Source organism: Balaenoptera ricei, chromosome 5 (assembly GCF_028023285.1).
Source record: "Balaenoptera ricei isolate mBalRic1 chromosome 5, mBalRic1.hap2, whole genome shotgun sequence".
Classification (NCBI taxonomy): Eukaryota; Metazoa; Chordata; class Mammalia; order Artiodactyla; family Balaenopteridae; genus Balaenoptera; species Balaenoptera ricei.
Genome location: NC_082643.1, coordinates 30025551 through 30045714, shown reverse-complemented (window position 1 = coordinate 30045714; position 20164 = coordinate 30025551). Strand labels below are relative to the sequence as shown.

The 20164-nt window shown below is 41.9% G+C and overlaps 1 pseudogene; it reads left to right on the top strand.

The window, feature by feature from the left end:
- The first annotated feature begins 1562 nt into the window (after positions 1–1562).
- Positions 1563–2812, top strand: LOC132366367 (DNA primase small subunit-like; annotated as a pseudogene).
- The last annotated feature ends 17352 nt before the right edge of the window (positions 2813–20164 follow it).

Here is a 20164-nt window from a genome sequence, read left to right as displayed (position 1 = left end):
AAGATTATCCTTGAGACAATAGATGAGCATCTTCAAATATTGTACACATCAATAGTATTAACAAATAATTCCCTGAGGTAGTATATAATTATTATTTTCTTCATTTTGTAGATAAAGTGATTGAGAGAAACAAGATTATTTTCCCAAGTTCTCAAAAAAAATAGAAAATGTAACATTAACACACCAAACCCTCTGGTTATCACGGATCCTATTTACCTCCCTCCAAAAAGGATTTGAAGTTATACACCATAAATGGTACTCAGAACTAATGTTTTCTGAGTACCTAAAATGTGCTGAACGCTGTGCTAATAACTCAGATAATAATTAAAACAATGAAGAAAGTAGTGTTGGTCTCATTTTACACATGAGAAGACTAAGACACAGAGGGGTGTTTTTTCCAGGATCACATAGATAGGAAGTATTACCATCCAAATTTGTTCAGAATTTGAACCCAGGTCTTTCCAATACCAAGGCTGATACCATTTCCTCTACAGTATTCTAACATAGGTATAATTAAACCAGACGCACATAATCCCAAATGAATGAATGAATAAATTAAAAAAAAAAATAAATAAATAAAAGACAAACCATAAAAAAAGCAAGCTATAAAAGGCTGGAGAAAGAGAAGATAAATACATATTCCCAAAATACACATATTGAAAAAAACCTATTGCATTTTAACCCAAATCTTAGGTCTGCATTATGAGCCAAGACAAAGAGGGAAATCAGAGGGGTAGCAGCTCTTATTTATTTAATAAAAAGAACACTGTCAGTCTATCAAGAAGGAGAAACAGCTTACAAGTTCTAAGAGGGATTTCTTATGTATGTCACAAACTGAACCTCATACAGTAGAATCCATTTTCTCCATAGCAGTTATCCAAAGATCCGGAGGTGTCATTCACATAGCTGTTTCTTCACAGACACACTTCCATAGCCAGGTACAGGCAAACCAAAAATAAGGCGCTGATAGCACAATTGAAGAAAAACAACAATGTCCCCATACAAAGCTCTAACTTCCTCAGATCATAAGATCTGAGTCTTTCTTTCTCATCTCACATTCATTAGCAAAACACCTTTCTGATAACAAGTAAGAATGGGCCTGCTGCCTCTGCCAGAACTACTGGTCATTCTTTAAGTCATTTAGCCTGTCAATCAATCAGTCAGTCAACAAATATTTATTGAATGCCCATCATGTGCCAAGTACTGTGCTCGGTACAAGTGAGCTCGACAGATCTTGTCCACTTTGAGGAAGTTGACTCTTTCGTGGAGGAAACAGTTTACCTAGTCACCCAAATACTTATATTCAAACTCCAGTACTTGTTATGAAGGCATTAAAAAAGTGCCAGGAGAATAAAGCAGAAACTAACACACCATTGTAAAGCAATTATACTCCAATAAAGATGTTAAATAAATAAATAAAATGAAAACTAAATAAATAAATAATAAAATAAATAAAAATAAAATGCTCTGAGAGCCAGTAATAGGGACATGATCTAGCTTAGAGCAGAGGCAGAGAACAGGTTTAAGAAATGCATCACTCCCTGAGTTGAGTTCCACGCTCCATGAAGGCATTTGACCTCACCCAGCTGCCTGAGCTGCTTAAGCTTTATTACCAGAGGCTCTTTCCCTAAGCCCAGTACTATGACTGGCTCAACTATGGCGGAGTGGTAAAGAATTACTTGCAACATCATGAATTTTCATTCACACTGAAAGGTGATATTTACATTCAGTACCAATCCTTCAACAACCAGAGTGATTTGGAAAAGGAGATGCAGAAAGTGAATCCATACAAGATTGATATAGGCTTAGTATATTCCCACAGACCAAATCAACACAATACAGTGCATCTGGGAGCTTTCCAGGCTCAGGAAAAAGAACTGGTGTTTGACATTGACATGACAGTCTATGACGATGTGAGGAGACACTGTAGTTGTGCAGACATGTGTTCTAAGTGCTGGACCCTCATGACGATGGCCATATACATCATCAACTGAGCATTGAAGGAGGACTTTGGATTTAAACATCATCTCTGGGTATATTCCGGAAGGAGAGATGTTCATTTTTGGGTCTGTGATGAATCAGTTAGAAAACTGTCCTCTGCAGTACCTTCCGGGATATTTGAATATTTGAATCTTGTAAAGGGTGGTCAGGACGTTAAAAAGAAAGTTCATCTAAGTAACAAAAATTCACCCTTTTGTCAGAAAATCTATAAACATAATGAAAAATACTTTGAAGAATATGCTTTGGTTGATTAAGATATTCTTGAGAATAAAGAAAACTGGGTTAAGATTTTAACCCTTGTTCCTGAAACAATGCATGATGAACTTCAACAAAGCTTCCAAAAGCATTACAATTCACTTCAGCATTGGGGGCATTTGAAGAAAGCAGCCAGCAGATATCAGAATAACAGCAAAAATGACCCTAGCTTGAGTGGGAGATCATGCTCCAGTACTGTTTTCCACAACTGGATTTTAATGTTAGCAAAGGAATCAATCATTTACTGAAGAGCCCTTTTAGTGTTCATCCTAGAACAGGTTGCATTTCTGTGCCTATTGATTTACAGAAAGTGGATCAGTTTGATCCATTTACTGTCCCAACCATAAGTTCCATTTGCCATGAATTGGATGTTAATTCCACTAATTAAGAAGAAAAACAGAATAGCGCTGAAACTGATATCAAACATAGAACCAGAGATTATAAGAAGACCAGTCTAGCTCCTTTTGTAAAAGTTTTTGAGCAGTTTCTTGAAAACCTGGATAAGTCTCGAAAAGGAGAACTTCTCAAGAAGAGTGATTTATAAAAAGACTTCTGAAAATAACTACTCCCTTTATACCAATGTGGATATCTTCTACCTTCAACCAAGAATCAAATACTTCAAGAGCCATTTAACAAATATAGCAGAACTAAAAAAAAAAAAAAAAAAAAAGAAATGCATCCCTGAAAAATGACATATGAGCTGAGATCTGACTTGCTTGCCGATTAGTCATTATGTGTACAGTGTCACCTTAGAGACCAAGAATTAAGTATACAAAGAAGCCTAACATTCACAACTTTGAAGAAGTTTAAATTCAATTACACAGAAAAGACGTGTACACATGAGAAGTTTAATACAAGAAAGCATTAGAAAGGCATCAAATATGTGGCACAAATAAGTGGTAAAAGGCAAAGGGACTGATGAATCATTAGGGGCTGGTGTAACCCAGAAAGAGTTCTCAGAGAAAGCAGGACAGGATGTAGACCCTACAACAATGGTTTTCAAATGTTTTTGACTAAAACACACAATAAGAAATACATTTTACTGAGTCAACTTTGCTGTTCAGTAGAAATTAACACTGTAAATCAACTATACTTCAATAAAATTTTTAAAAAATTGAAAAATATATATTTTAAACTATGGCACAATATAAACATACAGATATAAATAAAAGTAAAACAAGTTTCATGAAGCAAAGCTTGTTCTCACAAAATGAGATCCAATTGATTGTTTCTATTCTATTTCATTCTCTTAAATTTTTCTTTATGCTGGTCACAATCCACTAAATTAAGTTCATTACCCACTAATGAGTCACAACCTAACATTGGAAATTTCTCTAACAGAAAATATTTCTGCACACAGTAAAGGTCCTTCATGAAATAAAAGGAAACCCAAAAGTAATTCTCACCTCTTACAAAAGTGATCCAAGCCAGCATGACCTCTAACTCTTTTCCACCATTCCTTCTGCTTCTCCTCATTTCCAGTTGCATAGCTACCTTAGCAATAAGAAATCCACACCCAGAATGTGGCTACATCACATATTTACATGATAACCTACCACCTTCTAGCACCACCAGCAGCACCAGCCTGATTCTTAGTCGGAATGTATGAAGCTGCTTCACAAGAGCATAAGTGAAGGTTGCTATCAGAGGACTAGATCAAGATTTCAGATCAGACCTACATTTTAGGTCCTGAGGCTACACATAAACACAGGGAATTTATCCATTAGTCCCATATGTTTCTTCATGAGCATTCGTTTTTGACCCAATTCAGTTTTCCAAGGTCAGACTTTTTAAAATTGATCAGACCTCCAGTTACTAAAGATAGAAAAATATATATCATGCAAAGCTGGCTACCAATTTTCCACAAATTTATGGTGATCCCTCATCAATACCCACCAATGTTGATAAACTTTTCATCTGGGAAGGAGCTCTCATTCTTTAGTCATGCCTAACTGAAATACTCACTTTCATCAAGTATAGACTTAACAAAAGCCTCCAAAAATTTGCCCTATAGATTTGACCTAAGAGCCTAAGAGGAACAGTGCTCGTCATCACCAGCTTCATAAACAGTTCACAGACATTCCTCAGTGTTTTCTTTTTTAAGGAAGAGAGAGTTGTCTAAAAATAAAATGTTAACTCAAAACAAAATAATAATCAGTCTGAACCAGGCAGGAATCAGGTTCAGAAATGCATCCATTGCATTTATTGATACAAATGATGAAAATATATTTATTGATCAGGTATTAAAAATTAAAACCCAAATTAATAAATATACATTTCTCATTTTGCCCTACCATTTACAAGCCTCCTTTAAAAGTCTGGAAGAATGGTCATCTTAGTCTGCTGATAGGCATAACTAATGTTAACAATCTGGGAAGGAACAGGGGAATTCCTCAGCTGACATATATGTCACTGTGTTTCATACGCACCTGCTAACCTACCCCAGTACCAACATTACCAGGGGAGATTGGAGATGCCTCCTGGCCAATTTGGCTCACTCAGGAGTTTTTTGTTTGTCTGATGTGTGTGTGTGTGTGTGTGTGTGTGTGTGTGTGTGTGTGTAATCTGAAGAATACTGATGGCATTTAATGCTCTAAAGCTAAACCAGGAAGGTGAGGATGAATGCTCATTTATGTCTACTCTTAACCAATGCCACTCCAAAGGGCAGCAGTGTCCCTAGAATTGTCATTTTCCTTAAAATGAATCTTCATACCTGCATAGGCCCCAATTTTAGGGCTAAGGCTCCTCTAAGAATGAATAAGAGGTCTTTCTGTAAAGCAGACCCGTAAAGTTATCTATGAGGTTTTCGTGACTAAACGACCTGTTAATGAGATTTGGATGAGATCTGATTATTCTTCCTTCTTTAGCGCCAAAGATAGTGGTTAAGTAGGATTTACATTTTTAAACTTCCATATAACAAGCTGGGACCAGGCTGCTCCGGTCTATTTAAATTATTGCGAAGGAATGAAATGCATTCACTTACTAATTACTGTATTTGCTCTCCTACGCGTCTCGCTGTTGATAGGTCAGGGGTGGGAAAGGCAAACTGCTGCTACATCTTTTAATCAAAAGGCAAGGTGAGTTGCTTTTCTCCGGTTCTTCGTGGCGTAATTTGTACATTTACAACAGGAAGGGCTGGCTTCTGCCAGGGGTGGCCTTGGGGAGTCCAAGGAAGCCCTACAATGCACTTCCAGGGTGGGAGTCACCGGAGGAAAAGGGCCTTGGAGACCCCGGCGCGCAGTCGGGCCGCTTCCAGGGCATCGGGCCGCAGCCGTATGGCCAGCTAGACGCCTGGGCGGGCCCGTCTTCCTCCGCCAAAGTGGGCGGTGAAGGCACCTCCCAGGCCTCTTCGCTCAGGTTTGGGAGAAAAGGCGACAAAGGCCCGAGGGCAGCCGGCCGGATGGGAGGACGAAGCGGCTGCGGCGCTCAGCCATCGCGCCCGAGGTCCCCGGCGGGGCGCAGGCGGGGGCGCTGCAGGCAGGCGCGGACTGCGCGACCGGGGGCTGCGGCGACCTCCCAGTCCTGGCGGCCAGGGAGGGACCCCGGGAAGGCCCTGGCACCCGACTGGCGCCCGCCTCGCGGCCGATCGGTGGGTGAGCCTGTGGCTCCCGAGGCTCGAGACGCCCCCCGCGCGGCTGTCCAACCCGGCAGCCGCGCTGCGCCTCCCGAGTGCAATTTGACCGGTGTGTCCCCGGTCGGTCGCCTAAGGCCACGGCTGGGAGGACAGCGAGGCCGAAAGAGAAAAAGGGAATGGGGTGGGGGAGGGGATCGGGAGCGAGGAAGCGGTGTCATTTACACCAACCGGGCTCTTTCCTGACCCAGCCGCTCATCTGTCACCGCTGTCTCATTCCTGTTATTTACATCTGTCTTTAGCATTCTAATTACTCGCTTTATTACTTTAGCCTGAAGGAATCCTGTAAAAAACAACGGAGATGAGGATCCTACCACACAATAAAACTGCCCAAAATCCCCACTGCACATTATACAGAGCACTTGAGAATATTTGTGCTGTTATATGACCTCAGTATGTCCTTAGATTGATCCTATTATATCTTTCTCTCTTCTCTTTCTCCGTGTGTATGTGATGAACTCTGTTAAGGTGTGGAGTGTAAGAATAAACTGTTTAACAAATGATGAAAATAAGATTATTCTTGGAAGAGGAGGTAAAGGGGGAGATGGGTCTTCCCTAAAAAGACTTTGAGGTATTTGAACCAACCCCATCCAGGTCCAGTTCCTAAACTCTTGGTTTTATTTTTTACTTAATCTGATAAAGTAGCGCTATCTTCACACACAAGCTAAGGCTGAAAGAATCTTAGAAATTTGGAGGAGAGAATAAAATGCCTAATGTCATTCATTATCTTGCATTAATCTCTGAGTTCCCAGAAGGTCTCAGGAGGGGAAGTGAATTTAGAGTAGTGATAAGAAGTGGGGTTAAAAAATCATGGTGGTTGGAATGCTTTTCTTTTAATGTGAGATTTAGAATGGGGTGCAATATCTTACAAACAAACCCCTGATAGCAAGGTTCACAGATACACTCAGTACTTGAATCCAAAGGAGGCTGATCTAACCTACCAGAAAATTCAGGACAAAATGCAGCTTTCTGTTATTTATTCCTTCTAGTGGAATTATCGTTGCACTCACTTGCAATTTTCTGGCTGTACTAATGTTTGTCTTTATTGTGTTACACTAACATAATCTCCTCCAGAAAATAAAATGACAAAATATATAGATTTTCAGATAAATAACTGAGGTAATTTATTGGCCTCCATGCTCTTCTGATGGTGTGGTTGATAGATAATGTAATAATATGTACATAATTAAGCGGGTTTACTATACCTGTGTCAAAATAGGTTCAGGGGCAGTAGCTCTGTCTTTAGGCCTAGGGTTTTCTCAATGGATATTTACTTCCTCCATCCTGTGGAATAAAGGGCAGAACCTCAGGAAGTAAACAGCTAGGCACTAAGTGAGGGATGGAGGTATGAAGAAAAAAAAAAAGAAAAGAAAACTGGCAAATTCTCTTATAAAGGATTTTAGATTAGAGCCCATTTTTTTCATACTCCCCATCCCAAACCTCATAAGGTTCAGTGAATAGATGAGAAGAAAAAAAAAAGAAAGAAAAGAAACATTGAAGACAAACATACTCCTTCCCAGAGAAATGAATGACTTACATCCAGGTCAAGGAGCGGTGGGGGGGCTTCCAAAACACCTTTGCAGGATCCAGAAATCTTCCTTCAAGGGAGCATGAAGGCTTCTGGGAAATCATTAATAGCGAACTTGGCCACCACATGCCCCCTTGCCCTGGCTTCTGGAGGTTGCCCATTCAAGGCATGGTGTACTTGCTCTTCCAAACTCATCTAAATTACATCAATAACAGACCGCACTCTTTAATGAGCTCTCAACTTTAAAGACTTGAAAGATATTAACAAGCCGCTTGACAAATGGTGCTTAGAAGCACATTAAAGACGCTGCTAATGGAGCGCATAATGACGGCTAATTTTCGATCAGATATAAATTAGAGCCCCAACAGTTATTTGCCTTAAGGACTTTATGTAAATGATTCTGTTCTGTATAAACTGAAAAGCGAAGAGAGCCCTGCCATTTTGGCAATCCTTGTGGATATGATTAATAGATCTGCAAGAGAACTGGGCAGAGACAACTGATGGCATTTCCATCTAAAAGTCAATGTGTTTAGGTAGTAAATATGATAGCTTCTAGAGTCAATGTGTGCTTCTTCTTCAACCGAAAGAGTAAAAGACGTCCTTGGCATCTCCTCCACATGGTTAAAGAGGTACACAAAAGAAGATCATTCAGCCTCATCTCCCTAGACCTGCACCTCACACCCACCGAGATACCCAGAACAGCCACAACTTTCTCCTTCACTGGGACCCACATCTGCGTTATATGCTCCCTAAACACACATCCCCGCATCATCTTCAAAGACACCGTCAACTGTACTGGGATCTACGCTCTATTGATCACTTTTTAGAATCCTTTCGCTGTGAAATTGCTTGAGCTCTCATTCCTAGCTTTGCACACAATTCAGGTTCTCTAAGACAGTGCTGGGAAGAGGAAGGGATTGGGAGGAGGAAAGTGAAGAGGAGGAGGGGGGGGAGGAGGAAGGGGGAAATGATGATGGTAATGGTGAGGTGGGAAGAAGGGGAGTGGAAAAGAATGTGAGAGCAGAAGAGTTCAGATAGGAAAGATTGGAGGAACTCTAATACCTACCTAACTTAAAGTGGAGGAGACATCTGTAGCTTTGCTTTTTCTTTCTTTCTTTCTTTTTTTTTCCTTCTGTGCCTTCCACATTTTAAGAGTTAAGTCTCAAGCCATCAGAGGGTATAAAAGGGTTTGGGGACTGATTCTTCAAGTTGATTTCCTTCCAGCCTATTCCTGCTCTGGTGGTTCATGGGAAGCTTGGAAGAGGAGTTACCCTAAGACTGTGTTACCTGTGTCCAGTTTCTGCTTTATCACGTCTATTTGACATCAGCTGGGGTGATTGCCACGTTTAACACTGGGATTGCTTAGAGCTATTTCTGGTTGCAGTTTCAGAGATAACATCCTTTCCTGAACAAGGGGAAAGAGTTTGCGTAAGAGTGAATTTGCATAACCTGAAAAACCAGCAAACTCTAGCTTGTCAATGACTTGTTTATTATGAATTACAAACAAACAAAACCTCAGCCTTTCTGCTGCAGGAAATTCAAGCATTACTGCATCTCAGGGCAGTTTTCTCTGCCTTACATACACAATATAAATATGGATTTGGGGGGAGGGGGTCGTTTTTTCATAAGCAATTTGTGGGCGGTGTTAAAGTTAATACAGAAATCCTGCCTCAATAAGGGAGCTATTTCTACCAGTGACACCAGCTTCTAAGATTTCCTCATCCAAGCCATTTGAGAGCTAAGAGTAATGAGAAGAGCACAGGGGAGGGGAAAATGGAAGGGTGAGGCGTTGAGCATTAAAGAGATTTCTCCTAGACTGATTAAATCATTTTATCTTGCAGTAACTGATACCTAATAGCCAGGAGTTAAATGGTGGAGAGTAAGGATGCTTCTTAACCATCATTACTGAGTTATGAAGTAGTTTTAAATTGGGGTACAATAAATACGATTGCTCTCATCTTCCATTAATCCGTCTACTCTTCCCTCTAACCCTCCTCCCCAATCACACACACTTCTAGGGCTAACAGGACACGGGGGAAACATCTGGACATTTCTTCTACCCACCAGTGTAAGATTCTGCAGCAATGGGAGCAAGTAGAAAGAGCAGACTCAGCTCTCATTTTGTCTGACAGCAACATCCAGCCTCCCCTCTGTTTTCCACTGGCTGTTGGATGCTCCGTGTGATGGCAGAATTGGATGGTAAAAACTAACTTGGAAAAATAAAACTTAGAATTATGTGAATAGCAAAATTAATCACAAAACTGCAGAACTCTGATCTCACTGGGTTGGGAGAGAGAAAAGTGGCTGAGCTTTTTAGAATGCCAAGCGATGTTTGGCACATTACAGTTTAGAGAGCTGGATTTGCTTCTTCTTCCACTTTTTCCTCCTGCCCAGAGTGGATAAATCATGTCACCTTTAGGGAATTTTGTGATTTTACTTACAGTGAATGAACTCATATTCTCAAGATTAATTCCCAGCTATGTGGTACTTCCACTCCTCCTGGGGACACATAGAGGATACCTGACCAAATGGGGCCGCTCTGGCTCCCTGTGATGTGCCCTTTCTATTTCATTATAGCTCTCTTTTCTCTTTTGGGCATCTACACTATCTAAGATAGGGAGACGGCAGATGTGGTCACTCTGCATGTCTTCCTCTCCCCAGGGAAAAGTAGAGATCATCTCCTATTAACCACCCATCTCCCCCCATACTCCCTCTTTTTCCTTGTTCACCTCTCAAACTCTGAGTGAATCCCAAGGGGGATAAAAATAAGTCTTACTGAAAAAGAAGGCAGCATGAGGGGGAAAAAAATCAATGAAATGATTTAGGAAATGGAAGAATGGGCCCCTCTGACAATACTGTAATTAAAAGCTCTCAGGGCTCCAAAGTGAAAAGTTGATGAAAGAAAAGTGCAAGTTGCCAACTGATTCTTATCTAACCCATTTAGGACCATTTCGCGGAAGTTAGAGACTTAATTTAGGGACGTGAACCCCACGTCCTCAGAAACGACTTTCCTCTCAAAAGGAATCAGAAATCCTAGCTGGGCAGCCAGGGTCTGGGTTCTCTTCCCCACTCACCACCCAACCCCTAACCCCACCCCAAAGACCAAAGACTCTGGAGGAAGAGGAGAAAGCGGTTGCCCTCATTCTGGCTCCAGGTGAAGACGTGAGTGGCATTGTTAATTAGAACCTCGAAGATGGTACCAAAATGACACTTACAACCGGTGAGCCAGGCCGCCCTCTCCGGAAACCACACTGAAGTCCGGGAGAGCCCAGAGCCTGAAGCACTGAATCCTGATTTCGCAGGGAACCCTCGATCTAATTCTGGCTCCTCACCCCCGCTGAGTCCAGCCACAGGCCCTGTCCTCACGCCCATCCTGGGAGCCACAGACCGCTTCCCTCTCGGAGCCAGAGGTGCTGCCCCAAAGACACCATGTTTGAGCTCCGCGTAAAGGCAGGATGGGCAGGAAGTACACCTGTGGCAAACAGAAGGTCAGAGCCTGTTGGTGCACTAAGAAGAGGCACGCACGGAGTCTCGAGAATCTTCCCAGGCGAATCGCGTGTCTTGGATAGACTAAGAAGGAGAGATTTTGAGTGAGTTTGAAAAGTTTCACCAAGGCATGCGGGCCCCAGGGAATGGCTCTGAGTGAACCTGTGTGTTGGTGTGTGAACGTCCAGCTACATGTGTGTTACTGAATGACAAACAACGAAGAAAATGCCCGCGTTGCAGCAGGGGATCTCCACTTCTCTTCCAGTCTGTGGCTTCAGGCCAAGCCTGCAGAGGCTCGGTGTACTCTGGTCAGAGGTGTGCCTCCCCCGCACCGCAAAGTGATTTGGTTCGCCTAGGATTGGAACAGAAAAGGTGACTATTCCGGGCAAGAGTCAGGGGGCTTCCTGTGACATCTACCCTTACCTATATGGGCCCTGGACTGCTGTTGAACTTGGAGCATACGGTGACTGCCCCCCACACAACAGGATTACTGCCTTCCGCCACCTTCGCCTCCAACACCTTACACAAGCAGGCCAATAACTCCCCAAGCCAAGGACCTACTCTGTCCCTAGAAATCAGGGAGCCTCCACCCCTTTTAACCAAAATGCACAAAGATGCAGACTGCCATTTAGCAAAGCCCTGGGGGCCCACTGGGAAAGTCGGACTGTCTGGCCCTGTGTGTATTAACCCTCCATCTCCTGGTGAGTCCACCAACCTCCGAGTCACACAGGCCTTCTGAAAATGCAGTCACTACCCCAGCCACTCGTGCAGAGGGTGTTGATTTATGCCTTCCAATCACTTACAAACCCATCAATTACTTGTTTGATTTTTTTAAACCAAATCCTACCGATTAACAGGACGACTTTGGCATCTTACAAGTATTCCAGAAGCCAGTTGACTTCTTTCAAAAATATTGGACGCATACTTCTCATTTTCTTGTAGCCTCAAATTATTTAGGGAAATCTGGAAGCTACAAGAGAACCCGCCCATCAAAAACAACAAGAACAACAACGACAACAAAAAACTCACCAATAGGCACACATTAAGACTTTGAATATGCTCCCAAGGTCCAGAAAATGGGAGGGTTATGGGGAAAGAGGAACTAATGTGTTTATGAAGAATTATAACAAAATTTGAAGAACCACGACTCAGACCCTAGGGGAGGGTGAGCGGACGCAGGGTTCCGTTGGCTACTGCGAAGTCTGGGGATGGGGGAGGGCTCTTGCTTTCCGCCGAGTGACAGCTGGAGTAATGGCTGCAGACCCAGTGCTGGGGCGGGGGGGTGGTGAGGCTGGGTGGGGGCAGTAATTACGATCCAGGCTCACCCGCCTCCCTACTTTAGAGCGAATGCGTTCCTTTTGCGCGTCCAGCTGCGCGCTCGGCTAGCTGCTCGGCCTCGGGGCATCCTGGAGCCTGAATCTCTGGGAGAGCAGGGGTGAGTGCTAGAGAACTTTAAATCGAGGTTCCTAAAAGGCTTCTGAACTAGAAAGTTCCCAAGGTCTCAGCCTTGCAGGGCTGTGGAGTAAAAGAAGGCTGAGCAGAGACTGCTCCGCGCCCAGCAGCCCTCCACCCCTCGGCCCGCATTAGGGAGCCGGCAGAAAGTGAGCGGTGGGGGTCGGTGCTGAAGGGGGTAGCAGCCCGGGAAGCAGCGATCCATCTGATCTGGCTGCACAGGACCGAAACCCTTCCACGCGGGTGGAAGGAAAAGCGAGGCCAGGTGCCAGCCTAATCCCACCACCTCTCCTCCCGGTCCACAAAGCTCAAACCCTCAGAAGGCGCAAGCGCTCCCTTGGGCCCCGAACCTGAAGTTAAGCGTACACCGAGGGATCCGCGCTGGGGAGGGCGGAGAGGAGGGGAGAGGGGTAGGAGTTAGGTTCTCCACCTCCTCCCGCCGCCTCCCTCCCGCAGGCTGGAAGCCTCACGTAGTCTGGGATTTTTTCAGAATAATTGATGGGTCCAGTTCTCCAGAGCTTTCCCGGAGAGAGCGCGGCGGACCGCGCTAGAATTTAAATAGAAGTGATTAGTAAAATGCAAGGGGGCGAGGCGCCCGGGCCTCTCTTTCTCGCAGGTTCCTGGCTGCGCGCCTGGCAAGGCGCCTGCTCCCCGCAGGCTCTGGGGGCCACGCGGGGCCAGGGCAAGCTCGTCCGGCGCAGAGGGCGGCTCTGCTCCCCGCCCCCTAAAGCTGTGCACTGTAACAGTCACCCCCTCCCAATCAGTGTCTCATCAACGTGCACCCGGACCTGGAGGAGAGGGGAATTGGGACTGGCAGGCAACCCAAGGCCGGCGGGTGTAAGTGATGGTAAGCCAGCGGGTGGGTGCAAAGACCTTGATTCCTGTGCACCGCCAGAGCCGGCCAGGCAATCACGAAGCCTTAGCCTTGAACAGAGAGGAAAGCCTCTCGGTGACCACTGACCCCGCGCCCTGGTTCTCACACGCACAGTTCCCTTTCGCTACCGCTGCCCTCACCGGTAGGTCCTCGCTCCAGGCTGCCAGGGTCGTGGAACTCAAGGCGCCCCTTCACTTACCCAAAGCTCTAAGAAGGTCCCCTCCACAAAGAAGTGACCTAGGCTGGGGAAAGCCTTCGCCTTCCCTCTCTCTCTCACATCCCTATCTCATCGATTTGTTCCTGAAAAGGGGGCTGTGCATTCTTATAACGTCTACAGCCAATTAATATTGCATTAACTCTATTTAAAAAAAAAAAAACAAACAAAAGCACCAGAATACTGCACCCTATCAAAGCCATCTATTATTCACGGAAATGTAATTGGAGACCTAAGATATGTGTGTTACAGGCCAATGGAGGAAAACAGAGTCGTGACAATATTTCAGAAAGGAAGGGGGTCCGAGGGTATCTAATATTTAATTTCAAGTCTGTGGTTTTCTAATTCGAGATTAAAAGCAGTCACGTCTTTGAAGCCAGACAGTTGGTATAAATGTACAGTTAAAATATTCTATTCCACAGTCCCTAGACAGAGCTCTCTCCTCGTCCCAGCCTTCATTAAATTTTTATTATCATCCCAGACTAGAGCAGGGAATGAGCGGAAAGACTGTCCATCTAATTGCAATTGATAAAAAAAAAAAAGCTCTTAGATTCCCCCCTCATTTTAATATATTAACAGTAGTTTTCTTCATACGTCCAGTGTTTCCCAGCCCTGTGATACACACACTTTATCACACAGATACGTTTTCCACTTTCCAGCAGGCACCAGGCTTGACTGTCTTCTCTGCCCTTTGAGAAGGCCTAGGGGTGGGGTGGGAGTGGAGGGAGAAAGGGTAGTGGAGACTGGTTTCAGAAAGTGATGCTATATGGGGGAAAAAGAAAAAAGGTGACATCAGTTCTTGAAGCATCTGGCGAAAGATCAACGAGAGACAACATTTGCACTAAGCTGGTTCTTCCTGTAGCAAGATGAAAGCATATTGTTACCCAAACAAAACAAACAGATTATTAGACCAGGCTGCATTTTTCGACAGCCTTTCCACTGTGTGGGATGAAAGCAAAGCGTACTATTTTCATTTTATTTCTTTCTTTCTCACTGCTGCCCCCAAACACACACACGCACACACGCACAAACACACAGACACCTCAAAACGTTTGTTCTTCTTGAGCCTTCTTCATATGCTACTAATCGGACTGTCACACCAGATGCCTGTATGTGTGTGTGTGTGTGTGTGTGTGTGTGTGTGTGTGTGTGTCAGTGTGAGTATTCAGGAAGCCTGTCTCAACAAGGGTACTTCAAAAATTTTTGAAACTGGTGTAAATAAAGCGTTTCATCTCTAAGTAGAATAAAACCCACAGTTTGCTTTCTGAGCAGCTTCCTATTATCACATCGCCACTTAATTTTATTTCTATTCTCTCCAAGTTAAATAGAAAGACTGGCTCACAAGGGAGCTGCCATGTGCCTACAGACTGGGGATGTCAAGCAGAGAGACTCACTGTGCAAACTTAATTTCAATTCCCGAGGAGGATTTCACATTCCGGCTGGCTGTGACCCACAGTAATTAGCTGAGATAACTAATGATTACTTACTTATTCCTTGTAATTATCTGGATTTAATAATACGCTGTGTAATTTATTAATTCGCTCATAATAGCCTTTCAGGACAGGGAATGTCTCCTTTAAAGGAGAAAAGCAGGGAAATTTTAGTGATTATTTTTTCACATTGTCATAAATCTGTCTCCTGACAAATGCAGACTTCAGGAATATTTCTATCATCATAACTATCCGGGAACCTTTGTCTTCCTTTTCGTCCTATCAGGATACCAATCCAACTTCTTCTTCTTTTTTTCCTTCTGTTGCAGCCCCTCCCTCCAAGGCTAACTAAAAAGTAAAGCGTAGTTTTGAGTTCTAATGTGGGCCATTTACCTAGAAATATAAATTGTTGTTGCCAGACAATTGAAAGGATGAATTTCTAAACTTACTGTTATGGCTTGCTTAGAAAAATTTGAGCTTCATCTTCTGAATAATATACCTTTTAAGATCAAGTGAATTTTTTAATGCCTTTTCCACCATCTCCTCAAGGGCTTCCCCAACAGATAGATCAAAATGAATTGATTCATTTAAAGTTTAAAATAAAGCATTTTTACCCCCCCCCCCCAAATTCCAATTCTCTTGGCAAAAAGAGGTCCCAGAATCTGTCCTTGATAGTAAAAAAAAACTTAGTTACGTATTGTTATTTATTTTTAAAATACATTTTATAGAAGATAGAAGAGTGTTACATTGAATGTAAAGCCCAGTTATTTCATTTGCTTTTTCATATTTCCATTATTTTTCCCCAAGCTGTGTATCAATGAAACTTAATCTATAAAGAACTGACCAACTGATTTAATGTCAAATTTCAAAAAAAAATTGCAGATAATAGTATTATCCAATTGGTGTAGAGAGTACTTAGCTCTCAACCAGGCCACAATGATCTTTGCTATTAGTCACTATTCCATTCCATTTTAGACTTAAATGATTACCCATTGAATCATTTGGATCATTTGCCTTTAAAGAAGTTAAAAGAAAATAAACTACATAATTCTGAAACGTCATATTGAGGAAGATTAGGTATGCAGCTAAGTCAATTCATAAAATACCGTTTTCTGATAAAATAGTCATTGTGGACCTTTAGGGGAAAAAATTAGGAAAGGAGTCATGAATGCCAATGGATTTGATTGATATGACAAGGGTCTTCAGACACAATTTGCTATTTATCTATCTGAGTATTTTGAAATCCAATACCAAATGGATATTTCTCAACAGTTTATAAACAGATCCTTCTAGTTTTACCTTTAATTTCTTCTTTAAGACCAATCCTCTTCAAATCTCTTTGTTTTGGTATATCTCTGCAACTATCATTCACTTAAAAACTTTCAGAATATATTTCTTTTTAAAGTTCTGCTTTTCTCATAAAACAAACACATTTAAGCAGGCTTAAATAATGGATATAATTTCCGTTTTGTAGGCAAGAAATTTTTTTTACCCTTGTGATAACATCAAGAAGATGAACTTAAAATGTGATAGTTGTAGAAGTCCAGGAACACAGGAGACAAAGAACAGTTGAGGAATGAAGGGGGAAATATAGGTGTTCACTATCAACTGTTGAAGTAAATGGATAGCTGCTTTCCTGTCATGTTCCTTACAAAAATCTAGGACAAACGTGCATACATGCAAGCTATCATATATTTCAAAATGCACTAAAAAGAACACCTATTTTATTTCTATCCATTATATTTCTTAATTTCTACTACTTTTACAGTATTTCTCTCTTCATTTAAAGATGTTATATTTGTAGAAAGAAAACACAAGCACACCTGTCTTTCCCCTAACTGACTCCCCTTCCTCCTAACACACATTTCCTGGATGCTTAGTTAACAGCCACATATGGGAAGGAGGAGGCGTTATTTACTGAAGATAATTTTTATTCTAGATCAGAAAGTCTGGTTTGCTATACATTCAAGCCAATTAATTCATTTTCTGCACTCCAGAAAAAGTAAGCAAGCAGAAAGTTCTCCAGTTGGCTAGAACTGTATGGTCAAACGTGTTGGAGCAAGACTGAGTGATGTGGTTACTATCCGTGGTGCTGAAACCAGTACCTAGTACAGTGAGATTGGAGACTGGCTGTTTGAAAAGATTTTCAGGAAAACTGAATCTAATAGTAGGGGGTAAAGTGGAAGAAAGGACACTCAGCCTTCACAACACAGAAATAAAATTGAACTATCAATATCACTATATATGAAATTACAATTCTTTCTTTTAAATCTCCACAACTTTCTATATTTCCTTAGATATCTATGCAATGTATCTCATTATTTCTAAATGGACATATGGATTTTGTTCTTTCAGATGCCTTTTATTCAGTTATAGGGAAAGACGTCCCTCCACCCATTATCCATCCAACTTTCAGAACTCTTTTTGTTACATCTGAAAGTCATAATCAGTTTTCCAACAACATTTCATTCCAACTTGAGCCACTATAACAATTTTCATTGACTCATGGGATGTTTCCTTACCTCATCCTCAAAATAAGAAATATTCCAAGACAGTTCCATATTAGAGAGGTAACAGCTCTGGTTAGCAGAATTACCCATGGAGGATGGCCTGATTCCTCTCTCTTGTTGTACCTATAATTAATATGATGCTTTCATCATTAATAATGTAAATATCTAAACCAGAGCTTTCCTGAAAAATAAAAACTTTGAAAACTTAACTTGTTGCCCAAATATTGTAGGAAGTCTGAAAATTATTAAAATTTGTGAGGAGGTTTTTTTAAACTAAGATCAGAAAAATAAAAGTCAGTGTATCAAATAGGCAAAATTTCTTTGTGCCAAACCACCAGTAGACAGACTTCCGCCAACTCTGGCGTCTGGATGAGTCATAGAAAGGGGGCAAAATTTTGCTCCCTCTAACCACCCAGGATTTCTTCCTCAGCCCCACTCTGCCTCTTGCAGAATGTGAGTTTCCTTAAAGGTCATGGCAATGGAGAGAGAGAGAGGGCAAGAGGAAGAGAGAGAGAGAGAGGTGCTTTACTTCATAACCCAGTAACCTAGGTGCTTTGTGCTCTGGCTGTGGGCACTGCTCTCCAGGAGTGGTGACTGAACTGAGAACTCTGGTGGGCCCTCCCCTAGGTCTCAGCCAGGGTGTCCTATTCCACCAACCAGGCCTTGACACTTGCCACACCCATTCTCCCAGTGCTGCCGAAAACTGAACTGGGTTCCTTTCTTTTACCCATGCAATACCTCTGCTCACAAAGATGGTCTTCGCAGAATTTTGCTGATCTGGAGAAAGAACTTCAAGAGAGGTATTTGGAGCCAAATGTTGTGACCTCATCTGGGCAGAAAAGCAAAGCACCCTGTGAGATGAGCTCTGGCTATGAGAAGGCTATTATAAACCCTGTTCTTTTATATTTTCCTAGAGAAACACCCTCTACTAAATCCAAGCCAGACTTTGGCAACAACCACTGCATTATAAACCATTAAAATGTGTTTCTGCTTTAAAAAAATCCCCCATCAAAATAATTCCCATGTAAATGATTTAAAACAACATCACATTTTAAAAGCCATTTAATTTCAATAGCATATTTTAATGAAAAAAAAGCAGCATACTTTGCCAATGAAACATTAAAATCATCTCTTCATGAAAGACAATCAAACAACACCAAAAATAACTTAATACATTACCATAGTAAATAAACCATCTATTAACAAAAACAAGAAACCAGGTCATATACAGAACTCAAGACTTCAGAGAGCCTTAAATGGAACAGCAATACAGCAAAATTTGTAAGAATATATCTATATGTGCATCATTTTGAATGAAGTATTTACAGTAGATAAGGTACCAGTCGTCATGTACCTAATTTTTGTTGTTGTTTCAAAAGAATTCTACCAAACAATGTGAATTTACAAGCAGTGCACTGTCTTTCTTATAGTTCAAATTTGTTTTCCTACAAACAAACCTCCGAAAGGAAAAACGGAAGGATTCTTGTAAATGTTAAAATGTAGTCAACAGAGCAATTGAAAACTAGAAGACTGAAATACCTTGGTGAAATCTTAGAATCTGGAAGGGCAAACACCAAGTGACAAATGCACCTAAAGCTAGAAAATGATGTATCATAGTCATGCTTCCAACTGCTTGACTTCTTCTCTTCCATTAGAGGTGTGTGTGTGTGTGTGTGTGTGTGTGTGTCTAAGAGTGAGTGAGAGAGTGCCTGTGTAGCAGGGACAATGTGGGAATCCCCATTAAATATGTAACGAAGTAAACAATACTTTGGAGAGTGAATCAGGTCTACACGATTAAGACATCCATTACTGAGTGTCGACTCACAAATCAGAACACTACCAGTAAAAACAAAGAAAAAGCAATCTTCATTCAAAGTGAGAATATACAAATGGGCCAAAAGGAACATAGTATAAGAGGAAAGCTGTAAAAATTCAGTAAACTCATCAAACAAAAAAAATTTTTTAACTTCACTAGCCATACGTTCTCCCGTTTTTGAAGAGTAAATAAGTTTAATTAATTAGAATGTGCACAAATTAAGTTGCTAGAGAGATAAATTAATAATTTACAGAGGGTTGTTCAGCAATAATCTAATAATAGCTTTCAAGATCAGTGAACACAGCAGGCGCAACTCCTTCCTTAAGCATTAACACTTTAGAGAAGGAAGAAGGGGGTAAGAACCACAATAAAAATATATATATAATATACAGTGTAAATGCAGAAAATCTGCCATCTTTTTTTTTTAAATTCAAAATACTTTAGAGATGTCTCTATCACATTAAGCATCAACTCTAGTTTAAAGTTTCAGTCCTGAATCAATTTCTATTTCTGAAAAATAGCTGCAAAGTGTACTTTTAAACTTGAACAAGGGTGATGTCTTTAGGAATAAAAACAAATCTTACTTGATCATTCTGGGGGCCTTTTAAAAGGCTGTCTCGTCTGCCTTCCTGCAAACAGCCAGCTCCAGACTTCCTCTGAAGAGGCCGAGGTGCCTTTTCCGGGTGGGGTGGGGTCGAAAGGGGCAACTTTGCTACAACTTGACAAATCCCTTCTTTTGTTACTCTTTCCCTTGAGAAATCGTTTCACATTCTCACCGGGCTTGGGCTCAGTGGCTTGCTCGTTCGCTCGCTCTCCAATCCTCGCTTTCTCTGGATTCACATTTAATGGAATTGTTTCTCGTCGCGAAAAGTGGGGGGGTGGGGGGTGGGTGGGGGAGAGGCAGGAGAGAGAGGGAGGGAAAAGAGGAGATGAGGAGGGGCCTGTCCCTGGAGAGGCCGTGGGTCTC